At 54.9% G+C, this 12,194-nt stretch overlaps 1 long non-coding RNA gene across 1 annotated transcript; it reads left to right on the top strand.

The window, feature by feature from the left end:
• The first annotated feature begins 1,402 nt into the window (after positions 1-1,402).
• On the top strand, positions 1,403-8,395 carry LOC133342973 (uncharacterized). The gene is made up of 2 exons (XR_009755205.1): positions 1,403-1,604; positions 7,617-8,395. It is a non-coding gene; the product is annotated as an uncharacterized LOC133342973 (long non-coding RNA).
• The last annotated feature ends 3,799 nt before the right edge of the window (positions 8,396-12,194 follow it).

The following is a 12,194-nucleotide window of genomic DNA, read 5'->3' as shown; positions in this document are numbered from 1 at the left end:
TGGAGTGGGTGGTTGAGTGGATTAAGTGGCTGGGTGAGTGGAGAAGTGGAGTGGGTGAGTGGAGGGTGTGGGTGAGTGAGTGGAGGAGTGGAGTCGGTGGGTGAGTGGAGAAGTGGGTGGGTGAGTGGAGAAGTGGGTGGGTGAGTGGAGTAGTGAGTGGGTGAGTGGAGGAAGTGGGTGTGTTCTATCTACAATTGACCAACTCTCAAAGAAATTGAATGGCGAAATCATAACTGAATCTCCAACAGTTTATCTTCATTTGGCCACACGAAATATGGAAAACCAATATGCTGACCACACACGGTCAGACGGATTAAAACAAACCACGTGCAGCTTTTGTTGAACCAAATGCTGCGAGATCACGGTCTTCCAAGGAGGCTGATGGGATGTGAAAAACACTTTTTGCACGTGGAGAGACAAACATGGGGAGGAGGCGAACGATGTGTTTTTTCAGCTCTGATCCGACACGAAGGCATCAACTCTACCACGTCACCTCCCGTCTCACTTGCAAGCCTCATCATGGCTGCTGAGGCGGGGTGGTTTCTCTTACATGCGACACGGCTACCGTGGACGACGTGGGGGAAATCTAACGTGGAGAAACTCACCCCGCCACTCGGGACAGCCATGACACCAACACCCCCAGCTAACAACAACCCAAGCAATGGGCGAATACACAACACAGGATGGCGTGGCTGCAGCGGGTGGTCGCGTTGGCTCTACAGCCGTGCTATTGCTGGCAATGTCGTGGTGCCACGGGGCCCGTGGTCCTGTGCCATGGGGCCTCGCCCCTGTGCCTGTGAATCCCACAAACAACGGCCGGGCACAAAATGGCGGCGCTGGTCAGTGCCTTCACTCCTTGCGGCCTCGTGCGAGCCTCAACCTGCGGGCTTTGCGGGCTCCGTTCGTCAAATGTGCACTGCCAAGTGTCGTCCCACGCTTGGGAGACGTGAACGACTGCTAAATGGTGCCGTTTATTCGCTCCAATATCTCGGCGAGGGCAAAAAAGTGACGGCCATTGGGCACCAATGCAAACGCCTCTCTTTGCCATTTGGGTTCTTGCTCCCTTCGATCACGTGACCGGGCACGCTGCCCACCGTGTGATTGGTTGCTCGGGAGGGCGGGGGGCGGAGGGAAATCACGTGATACGAATTACTTGCCTCTGATTGGTCAGCCTGGGCTTTGAGTTTGCACTTTCCGGGGCAGAGAGTTTGCATTGGGAGAAACCAAGTCAACCCCTCACGGGGAGGGGGGGGGGGTATTGTGGTCTGTGTGCCGGGGGTGCCGAGTATTGGGTAACTTTGGCTGCAGGGACTTGGCCACCCCTTCCTATCCGGACGACTTAGTCTGGTCAGGGCCGACATATAGAGGCAGCGCGGCCGCTCGCCCTCACAACGAGGGAGTTTGTGAAGCGGGAAGGTGGAGACGTTAAGGGGATCCTGGCCACGGTATCGAGGTCTAACCGGGGGTCTAACCGTAGTATGACTGGGTTCCCACAGAGCTCCCGTGTCCTCTGTGCAACAGGAGAAGGATGCACAGGGGTCGGACGGAGCAGGTGAAATGTGACCACGACCCCTCCCCGCGCACAGCGGACACTGCAGGTAAAGGTGAGTGCAAAGGTGCGTTTGCTAATGGGGTTATGCATGGTGTTAGGAGGGGTTGGATGAGGTGTGCATGCATGAATGTTGTTCTGCGTGGTGTGTGTGTGTGGTGAGTTGGGTGTGTGTGTGTGGCGTGTGCATTGCGTGCGTTGGGGGGTTTTGTACGCAGTAATAGATCATCGCTAACAGAACGTATACCACGAAGAGTCTGGGAAAACGCTGTATGGGTGATATTTCTCTGCATCGGGTGTGTGTGTGTACGTGGAGGTGTCTATGCTTGAACTTTGTGAACGAGATATGTGTACATTGGTGGGTGTGATGCGCGTGTCTGGGTGTGACACCCACTCCACACACACGCGGGGGAGGGGGGGGTATGAGGTGTGCCTGTGTGGCGTGTGAGGTGTGTGGTGCTTTGTGTGTGTGTTATGCACGGTGTGTAAGCGTATCCACCCATGATACAACGTTTTTATTCTAAAAGTTTGTTTGCCACAATCTGTCACTTTCTCCCATCACCAGCCATGCGCAACTCCAATGCTGGATGAAGGCAGATGCCAGTGGGATTTTAGCAACGAATGCAATGGATTTTAAGAAACCTGTCCCCAATGTTTCACCTGCCGTGCCGGGAGATGGAATTGAGCACAGTGACCTCTGGATTGCAAGGGCAGCGTGCTCCACTACCCCAGTGTCCCTCTAAGTCTGTGGGTCTCTGTGTGCGTAAGTTTATGGGTCTGTGTGTGAGTAGGTCTATGGGTCTCTGTGAGTAAGTCTATGGGTCTCCGTGTGAGTAAGTCTATGGGTCTCTGTGTGCGTAAGTCTATGGGTCTCTGTGTGAGTGAGTCTATGGGTTTCTGTGAGTAAGTCTATGGCTCTCTGTGTGAGTAAGTCTATGGGTGTTTGTGTGGGTAAGTCGATGGGTCTCTGTGCGAGTAGGTCTATGGGTCTCTGTATGAGAAAGTATATGGGTCTCTGTGTGGGTAAGTCTATGGGTCTCTGTGTGAGTAAGTCTATGGCTCTTTGTGTGAGTAAGTCTATGGTTCTCTGTGTGCGTCTGTGGGCCGGTGAGTAAGTCTATGGGTCTCTGTGTGCGTCTGTGGGCCGGTGAGTGAGTCTATGAGTCTCTGTGTGAGTCTGGGTCTCTGTGTGAGTCTATGAGTCTCTGTGTGAGTCTATGGGTCTCTGTGTGGGTTTATGGGTCTCTGTGAGTCGGGTGGGTCTACGCTGCTCATCACCTCCCCCCGCTGTGACGGCTGCTGCTGGAGTCTCGGATAAGAAGGTGAACGAGTCAATTGTATTTACTGCTCGAGACCCCGTGGTCTGTGTGTGCGGCAAATCGGTAATAACATACATTTATTTATTAATTTAACCGGGTTTATTGTGCAGTTAGGGTTGTTTTTGAGACCATAGTCACATATCCCAGCTGTTGAGAATATGGGTTACGGGGCTATATGGCTCTCTTTCAGAGGCGACCTGCCCAATGAAGTGGCTTATGTGGGATTGTCGAGCAGACAAATACACCACAAAAGCACGTATTTTTTTGTTTAATGTGGAGGGAAAAACCGGAGGACCTAGAAAAATCCACGCTACCATGGGGAGAACACCTCGTCACGCCCGTGCCCTGGTGAGGGGGGTCTCAGGGGTTCAGGAAGGGGACCAACAGGCAGGCATATTCACACTGGCACACACGCACGTACACATGCACGCGCATGTGTACAAACATCACCCGTATAACCTTTAGCAGACTGTTGGGGGCATGTGCTGTTTGCGAATAGCACATGCGAAGGACGGAAAAGCACACGAGGGGGGTAGGTGGCCCAACACGTGTACACACACATACACGTGTACACACACATACACGTGTACACACACACAACAAAGACAAAGATCCCCGTATAGCCTTAACAGACTGTTCGGGCAAGTGCTGTTAGCGAGCACCTATGAAGGCCGCACACATACACGTGTACACACACACATGCACGTGTACACACAGATGCATAGAGATAGACGCATGCACAGGTGTGTGTGTGTTTCTGTGTATTTGTGAGCCAGGTATATACACACACACGCGTGTACTAAGGTACACACATCCACAGGGGTGTATATCTGGGTGTGTGCAAGTCTGTGCACCCAGGTATTTTCACCTGCTCCCTCAGGTACACACACACCTGTACACATCCAGTTACTCTCGCACCTGCTCCCCCAGGTACACACACCCAGCCTCCGCACGCTCACCCACGTGCCCTTGAGCACATTCTTGTTGTTGCTGTCTGGGGAGTGGGCAGATCGAAACTTGTGGGTGCTCACCACAGGCATTCTTCCCACTGCGGGCGTGGGTGCGGGCGTGGATGCTTGCGTGCTGTTACTCCTGCGGTTACGCATGGCGCCTTTGCATGAGTTGAGTTTGTCAGACATCTCATTTAACCCATTGCACCTGGGTCTGTCCCGTGACCCGCCAGAGAAGCGAGCCGTCCACACGTCACGTGATGGCCTGCACCTAGCCTGGTACAAGTGATGTGGTAACATCGCCGGCAACTTCATGGCGAGGCTGTTGTGTGTTGTAGTGTTGAGTGTGTGGGTTGAACGAGGGGAGCGGTAGTGTAGCGGTTAGTGCGTTGCGCTACGAACCCGGGCATCCGAATTCGTTTCGCGCTCATGGCCAACACCAGTGTCGGTTATCTGAACGGGTCCTGGGCCTCCCCTAGGTCGACTCGGCCTCAAATTAGTACCTGGTGCGATGTGTGAACATCATCACTCGGGAGACAAAGGCGTCGGGGCGTAGTGCTGGCCACCCATCCCCTCGTGTGCCGTGCCGGCCTTCATAGGTGCTATTCGCTAACAGCACTTTCCCCAATAGTCTGTTGAGGCTATACGGGGAATATTAGTCTTTGTTTTGAATGTGTATTAAGGTGAGCAAGTGATTTATGGGTGTGCGAGTGCAGTTCTGTTCCCGAGTGAGTGAGTGTGGTGACGTGGTGGTGGTGGTTTCTGCTCTCTAAGTCGCATGGTGATTGTAACAGGATCCGTGAGCAGATGCGACGATTTTTCACCCAGGGAGAGCCTCATCGAGTCTCATGACTCTTTTAAGGAGGGTCCTGCCAAGTGGTCGAAATAGGGGGGGGGGAGGGAGTGATTGCCATTCCTGTGTAATCTCAGTTTGCGGGAAAACGTTGGATTCTTGTCGCCGACACACAATGGCCTACACTTGCTAATGATGTCATGGGAATCTTTATCGTCCACTGCGAGTGGAGCACTGTTATGGTTTTACAACCGCAGCATTAACCAGTGGGGCCGTTGCATTCGAACCATGAACCTTGGCAACGAGCGGCGATCGCCCCCCCGCTGCGCTGCGTCACTGCCCCACTGCCCCCGAGTGTCAAGACTCGGTGTGACGCCGGGTGACGCGGTGTGACGCCGGGTGACGCGGTGTGACGCCGGGTCACGCGGTGTGACGCCAGGTCACGCGGTGTGACGTCGGGTCACGCGGTGTGACGCCGGGTCACGCGGTGTGACGCCGGGTGACGCGGTGTGACGCGGTGTGACGCGGGGTGACGCTGGGTGACGTGGGGTGACGCTGGGTGACGCGGTGTGACGCGGTGTGACGCTGGGTGACGCGGTGTGACGCCGGGCTACCCTGTGTGACGCCGGGCTACCCGCCGCACCGTCTCCGGCGTGGCGCCCATGCCGCTCTCCGCATGGCGTGGGGGGGGGGGGGGACCACCCCAGTGAAATGAGAGAGTTTAATAACGAGAAGTGCTTCACTCGAGTCGAGCCCATTGAGCTAAGGACGCTGTTTTTCAAGGGCAACTCGGCCACGGCAAAAACGTTCCATCTCGACACGGTGCACAGTTTGTTGTTGTTGTTGTTTACTAAAAAGACACTCAATGAAATAGATGGTGTTCAACAATTACATTTTCACTTTGACGTTTTGCCGCGCACACGGATCACGTCTTAGAGCGGTCAACACGGACGAGTCGAGCTTCTTCTTAGCTGAGACATGGGGTGGCAGCTGTCACAGTGGGGGGGAATGGTGACTCGCACGGAGAGCCACAGACTGGAATAGAGGGGCACGGACACCGTGGTGGTGCGCTGCACTCGCAACCCAGAGCACTCGGGTTCGATTCCATCTCCCGGCACGGCAAGTGTGACGGTGCGGACAAGTTTCAGACGTGACCGCCCACGTATTGGCAAACGGTTGTGTGGATAGTGGTGTGTGTGTGTACGGTTAGTGAGTTGTGTGGTTAGTGGGTTGTATGGGTGTGGGTTGTGTGTGTGTGGGTAGTGATTGTGTGTGCGTGCGGTTAGTGGGTTGTGTGGATAGTGGTGTGTGTGGTTAGTGGGTTGTGTGGGTGTGGGTAGTGATTGTGTGTGCGTGCGGTTAGTGGGTGGTGTGGGTAGTGGTGTGTGTAGTTAGTGGGTTGTGTGGGTGTGTGGTTTAGTGGGTTGTATGTGTGTGTGTGTGGTTAGTGGTGTGTGTGGATAGTGGTGTGTGTGTGGTTGGTGGGTTGTATGTGTTTGTGGATAGTGATTGTGTGTGTGTGGTTTGTGCGTGGATAGTGATTGTGTGTGTGCGGTTGTGTGTGTGTGGTTAGTGGTGTGTGGTTAATGGTTTGTGTGGATAGGGTTGTATGTATGTGTGTGGTTAGTGGATTGTGTGTGTGGGTGGTTAGTGCGTGTGCGCGAGTGGTTTGTGGTTTGTGTGGTGGTTCATCGTGGAACGGTGGCACAGTGGTTTGCGCACTGTTCCAAACCCGGCGATCTCAGTTCGATTTCTGCCCACGAACAACATCGGTGGCATGTATCTGCACCTGCCATGGGTATCCCCTAGGTAGACTCAATCTTAAATACTACCTGGGTATGGTGTGTAAGTAACAGTACTAGGGAGACAAAGGTGGCCGGGCGTTCACTTGCCCCAACAGTCTGTTAGAGCTATACGGGAGGATCTTTGTGTACGCGTGTGTGCTTAGTCAATGTATGTGCGTGTGTGGTGATGGACACGTGTGTCTTTAGTGAATGGTTTATGAGCGCGTTCGTGCCAAACCGTATCCCGCAAGCCTGTTTTCTCATCCCGGTCTCATTCTCTCTCCACCGCAGGAATGTGTGTGCGTGTCTGGTTGCGCGTGCGTTTGCATGCGCACGTGTACGTAGGGTTCTTTTAGATGCGATGTAATGGTAATTGAACGGGCGCGGCACGGGGCGAGAGAAGAGATGGACTTATGCGGTACAGGATGTGGAGTTAATTGGACTTGCCGATGACCGGTACCAGCTGCGTCAAGATCGGTATATGTGGAGGACGCTACTGGGGAGTTCGAGGCAGTCTCCCTTCAGAAATAACGGAGGGCAGAAGAGCAGTGTTTACAACAACGAGCGGAGAGCCGTGCGGCTAATGCGCAGTTAACCGTCGGTCAACCGATGGCACTCGGGTCTGTTCCGTGACCTCCTGCTGCCTTGGACAGCAGGCCAATGACACTTAACATTGCCTCAAAGCACACCTAGCATGGCACAAGCGCGTGGTGATGTCACCGCCGCTGAGTGGTGAACGGTGGTTGTTATGACTGTGTGTGTGGATGTATGGCGGTGTGTTTGTGTGGGGAGTGGTAGTGTAGCGCGCTGCGCTACGATCCCGGCAACCTGGGTTAGATTCCCGTTCACGGCCAACACCGGTGACTATTATCTGAAACGGTCCTCGGCTTCCCCTAGGTCGACTCAGCCTCCAATGAGTACCTGGTGCAGTGTGCAAACATCGTCACTGGGGAGACAAAAGCGGCCGGGCGCGGTTCTGACCACCCACCCCCTCGTGTGCCGTGCTGGCCTTCATGAATGCTTGCTGACAGCACTTGCCCCAATAGTCTGTTAAGGCTATAGGGGACATATTTGTTATTGGATGGATGTATGGGTGTGTATATTATGGCTTTCATCGGTGCTTGCTGACAGAAATTTCTCCAGCAGTCTGTGTCGCCTGCATGGGGGATCTTTGTCTTTTTGTGCATGTGCCTCTCTGTGCGCATCTCTGTGCGTGGACAGAAGGACAATGGTGGCCGATGATCGCGGCTTGGAGTGGAACGCGTTCCAGAGGACGTCCACAGCGGAGATGGGGCGACGGAGAGAGCCCGTGACTGAGCTGTGAATCCACGTGTGGAGTCTGTGCCAAGGGCCCCATCTAGAGGCGCACGGAGGTCATTGCCAATGTGATGCTTGATGCGATACGCGGAATGTGGTGTGTGAAACTAAACTATTTGATATTTTACCAGGTAAGGCCCACGGAGCTAAATAGCTCTTTTTCAGAAGCGACCTGGCCTCAAATGGTAGCTCAACAGAGGCGGTGGAATTTCATAGCAGCCAAATATCCTAAATGTGGAGGGAAACATCTGAGGACCCGGAGGACAAATCCGCGTGAGCACTGTGAGAGAGAACGTGCAAACTCAAATATACAGCAGGTGTCAGCTTCGGGATGGAACCCACGAGCACCTGTATACCAGGCGAGGTAGTTAACATTTCACAACCGTGGCCAAAGGTGGCCGGTTGCGGCCTTTGTAGGTGCTACTTGCCAGCAGCACTTGGGCCTAACAGTCTTAAGGCTATACAGGGGATCTTTGTTTTGACCTGCAGTGTGGTGGTCGAGTGGGCGGTTGTTGTGGTGGACAAACGCGGCGCGATCGACACCAGCGTCGCGCTGACCGAGTCCTCGACATGGGAGGAGGAATTGAGCGAAGTTAACGGGAGCCGTATTCGTGGTAGTAGCCATTGTCGAGTAACGAGGCGACTAACCGCCAATGTTTGAAAATAAAACGGCTTGAGTACGATTTGGCTCCGTGTGGTTGACCCCATGTGTACCGACACGCCACACACGCGTACGTAGCCACAGACGCGTGTTTACCTGGAAGAGCCTCATCGAGTCTCAAGACTCGCGTTCATGATGCCTGCGCAGCGCGACTCACGACCTCCTCTTGATACCAAGATCCAGGATGGTCGTGTCTATGCGCTGCTTCTCGGTGGCAGCCCCAACAGTCTGGAACGATATCCCTCTGCACATTCGCAGCATCACCTCAATCGCCTCCTTCAAGAGAGACTTAAAAACTCACCTCTACAACCACGTGCTTTCGAGCGACTCTGAGCTTGGCTCCGCGCCTCTGAGTTGCAGCCACTACGTCTGCAAATTTGCGCGCGTTATAAATTTAACTATTATTATTATGAGGGTTCTGCCAGTTTTGTCACAGCAGTAGGGGGGGGGGGGGGGGGGGGGGGCTTTGTTTCTGTTGCTGTGAGATCCCGGTTGAGAGATTTGAAAGGAATGTCACCATTGGGGTTGTTGTTTGTCCGATAGCAGTTTCACGAGGTGTGTGGGTTTAGCCATGGGAGTAAACGGGAACCCGGAGGATATCCATGCACAACAGAGAGAGAGAAACATGCAAACACGATGCAGAGGCGCCCGGGTTGGGAGTCAACTCAGGGGCTGCTTGCGGTGTCACCATGGCAGAAGCGTGTACCCACACACACACAGGTGTCGCACACACCTGTACCCACACACACACAGGTGTCGCGCACACCTGTACCCACACACAGGTGTCGCGCACACCTGTACCCACACACACACAGGTGTCATGCACACCTGCACCCACACACCTACAGGTGTCACACACACCTGCACCCACACACACACAGGTGTCACACACACCTGTAACCACACACCTACAGGTGTCACACACCTGTACCCACACACACACACAGGTGTCATGCACACCTGTACCCACACACACACAGGTGTCACACACACCTGTACCCACACACACACAGGTGTCAGACACACCTGTACCCACACACACAGGTGTCACACACACCTCCACACACACACAGGTGTCACACACACCTGTAACCACACACCTACAGGTGTCACACACCTGCACCCACACACCTACAGGTGTCACACACACCTGTACCCACACACCTACAGGTGTCACACACCTGTACCCACACAGGTATCACGCACACCTGTACCCACGCACACCTGTATCCACGCACAGGTGTCATGCACACCTGTACCCACACACACAGGTGTCACGCACACCTTTACCCACACACACAGGTGTCACGCACACCTGTACCCACACACACACAGGTGTCACGCACACCTGTACCCACACACACACAGGTGTCACGCACACCTGTATCCACACACACACAGGTGTCACGAACACCTGTACCCGCACAGGTGTCACGCACACCTGTACCCACACACAGGTGTCACGCACACCTGTACCCACACACAGGTGTCACACACACCTGTACCCACACAGGTGTCACGCACACCTGTACCCACACACAGGTGTCGCGCACACCTGTACACACACACACAGGTGTCGCGCACACCTGTACCCACACACACAGGTATCACACACACCTGTACCCACACAGGTGTCGCGCACATCTGTACCCACACACAGGTGTCACACACACCTGTACCCACACACGCACAGGTTTCACGCACACCTGTACCCACACACGCACAGGTGTCACGCACACCTGTACCCACACACACAGGTTTCACGCACACCTGTACCCACACACAGGTGTCACACACACCTGTACCCACACAGGTGTCACGCACATCTGTACCCACACACACACACAGGTGTCACGCACACCTGTACCCACACACAGGTGTCACACACACCTGTACCCACACACACACACACAGGTGTCACGCACACCTGTACCCACAACACACAGGTGTCACACATACCTGTACCCACACACAGGTGTCACGCACACCTGTACCCACACACGCACAGGTGTCACACACCTGTACCCACACACAGATGTCACACACAGGTGTCACGCACACCTGTACCCACACACACACAGGTGTCATGCACACCTGTACCCACACACAGGTGTCACGCACACCTGTACCCACACACAGGTGTCACACACACCTGTACCCACACACGCACAGGTTTCACGCACACCTGTACCCACACACGCACAGGTGTCACGCACACCTGTACCCACACACACAGGTTTCACGCACACCTGTACCCACACACAGGTGTCACACACACCTGTACCCACACAGGTGTCACGCACATCTGTACCCACACACACACAGGTGTCACGCACACCTGTACCCACTCGCAGGTGTCACGCACACCTGCACCCACACACACACAGGTGTCACGCACACCTGTACCCACACACAGGTGTCACGCACACCTGTACCCACACACAGGTGTCACGCACACCTGCACCCACACACGCACAGGTGTCGCGCACACCTGTACCCACGCACAGGTACCCACACACAGGTGTCACACACCTGTACCCACACACACACAGGTGTCACGCACACCTGTACCCACACACGCACGTGTCTCCGCACATGTACTTGTGTACCCAGGCACACGTGTCACCCACACGTGTACCCAGGCACATGGACGCGTCTACCCGCACACAGGTGGCACTCACACGTGTACCCACACTCACACGTGTGTACCCACACTCACGTGTGTACCCCCACACACACGTATGTACCCACACTCACACGTGTGTAACCACACTCACACGTGTACCCACACTCACACGTGTGTACCCACACACACACGTGTACCCACACTCACGCGTGTACCCACACTCACGTGTGTGTACCCACACACACGCGTGTACCCACACACACGCGTGTACCCACACACACGCGTGTACCCACACTCACGCGTGTGTAGTAAGTATGTAGGAGGCTTACACCAACTTGTGCACACACAGTAATTACGGGTCACTTGGCTACAGGGATACACAACAGCTAACCCCGCTAACCTATGCCCAATTCCTCCACTACGGAGCTAGGGGAGGCTATCTATCCCAGCCCTGGTCAAGCTGGGATCCCGGCTCCCTGAGTCTCCAGACCAGCTTGTCAGTCTGGGCTCTCGGGGCCACGCCACCGGCTTGCCCTGGTCGGCCCTTATAAGGACAGCGAGCCAGGGGAGCTCTGGGGCCTATTCTAGTAGATCTTCCTTCTTCTCTGGTTAAAGCTGAGTTCCCACCCCGAGCCCTCCGGCTCATCACCTTTTATAGGACTCGGCCCCTGGGGGGGCCCGTGGGGGATGCAGGTGCGGACGTCGGTGCGAGCGCCACCCTTGTGTACGGCCGTAACCCCGCCCCTTGTGTTTGTTGGCCATCCGTGGCCATGCACAATTACACCTCAACATCCGTGGCCATGCACAATTACACCTCTACATCACCCCCCCCTGTACAGCTCGCAGCCGTCCCCGGCTGCAAAGAAAATCAGAATAAAGGTGCATCCCTCCCGAAAACCGTGTGTGTGCCTCGCATAATTTTTAACAAGAACAAAGAGAACCATAACAAGAACAACAACAGGAAGAGAGAGAGAGAAAAAAAAATAACCCGACGCACCCCCCCGAATAAACACCCCAAAACCAACATATATACACGCACTCCGGACGCCACCCCCCGCACTGTCCGCAAGGCCCCCCAACGGCCGACCTCACAATAGTCTGCGCGTTTTGGCGCGCGTTCTCGCGGCGGGCCCGTCACAAGGGCCCGTCCCGGCACGCTCAGTGGCGGTTGTTGACGATCCGGGTGCAAGAGAGT

Source organism: Lethenteron reissneri, chromosome 2 (genome assembly GCF_015708825.2).
Source record: "Lethenteron reissneri isolate LAM-NWPU_2019-01 chromosome 2, ASM1570882v1, whole genome shotgun sequence".
Lineage (NCBI taxonomy): Eukaryota > Metazoa > Chordata > Hyperoartia > Petromyzontiformes > Petromyzontidae > Lethenteron > Lethenteron reissneri.
This window is presented reverse-complemented; position numbering and strand designations above follow the sequence as displayed.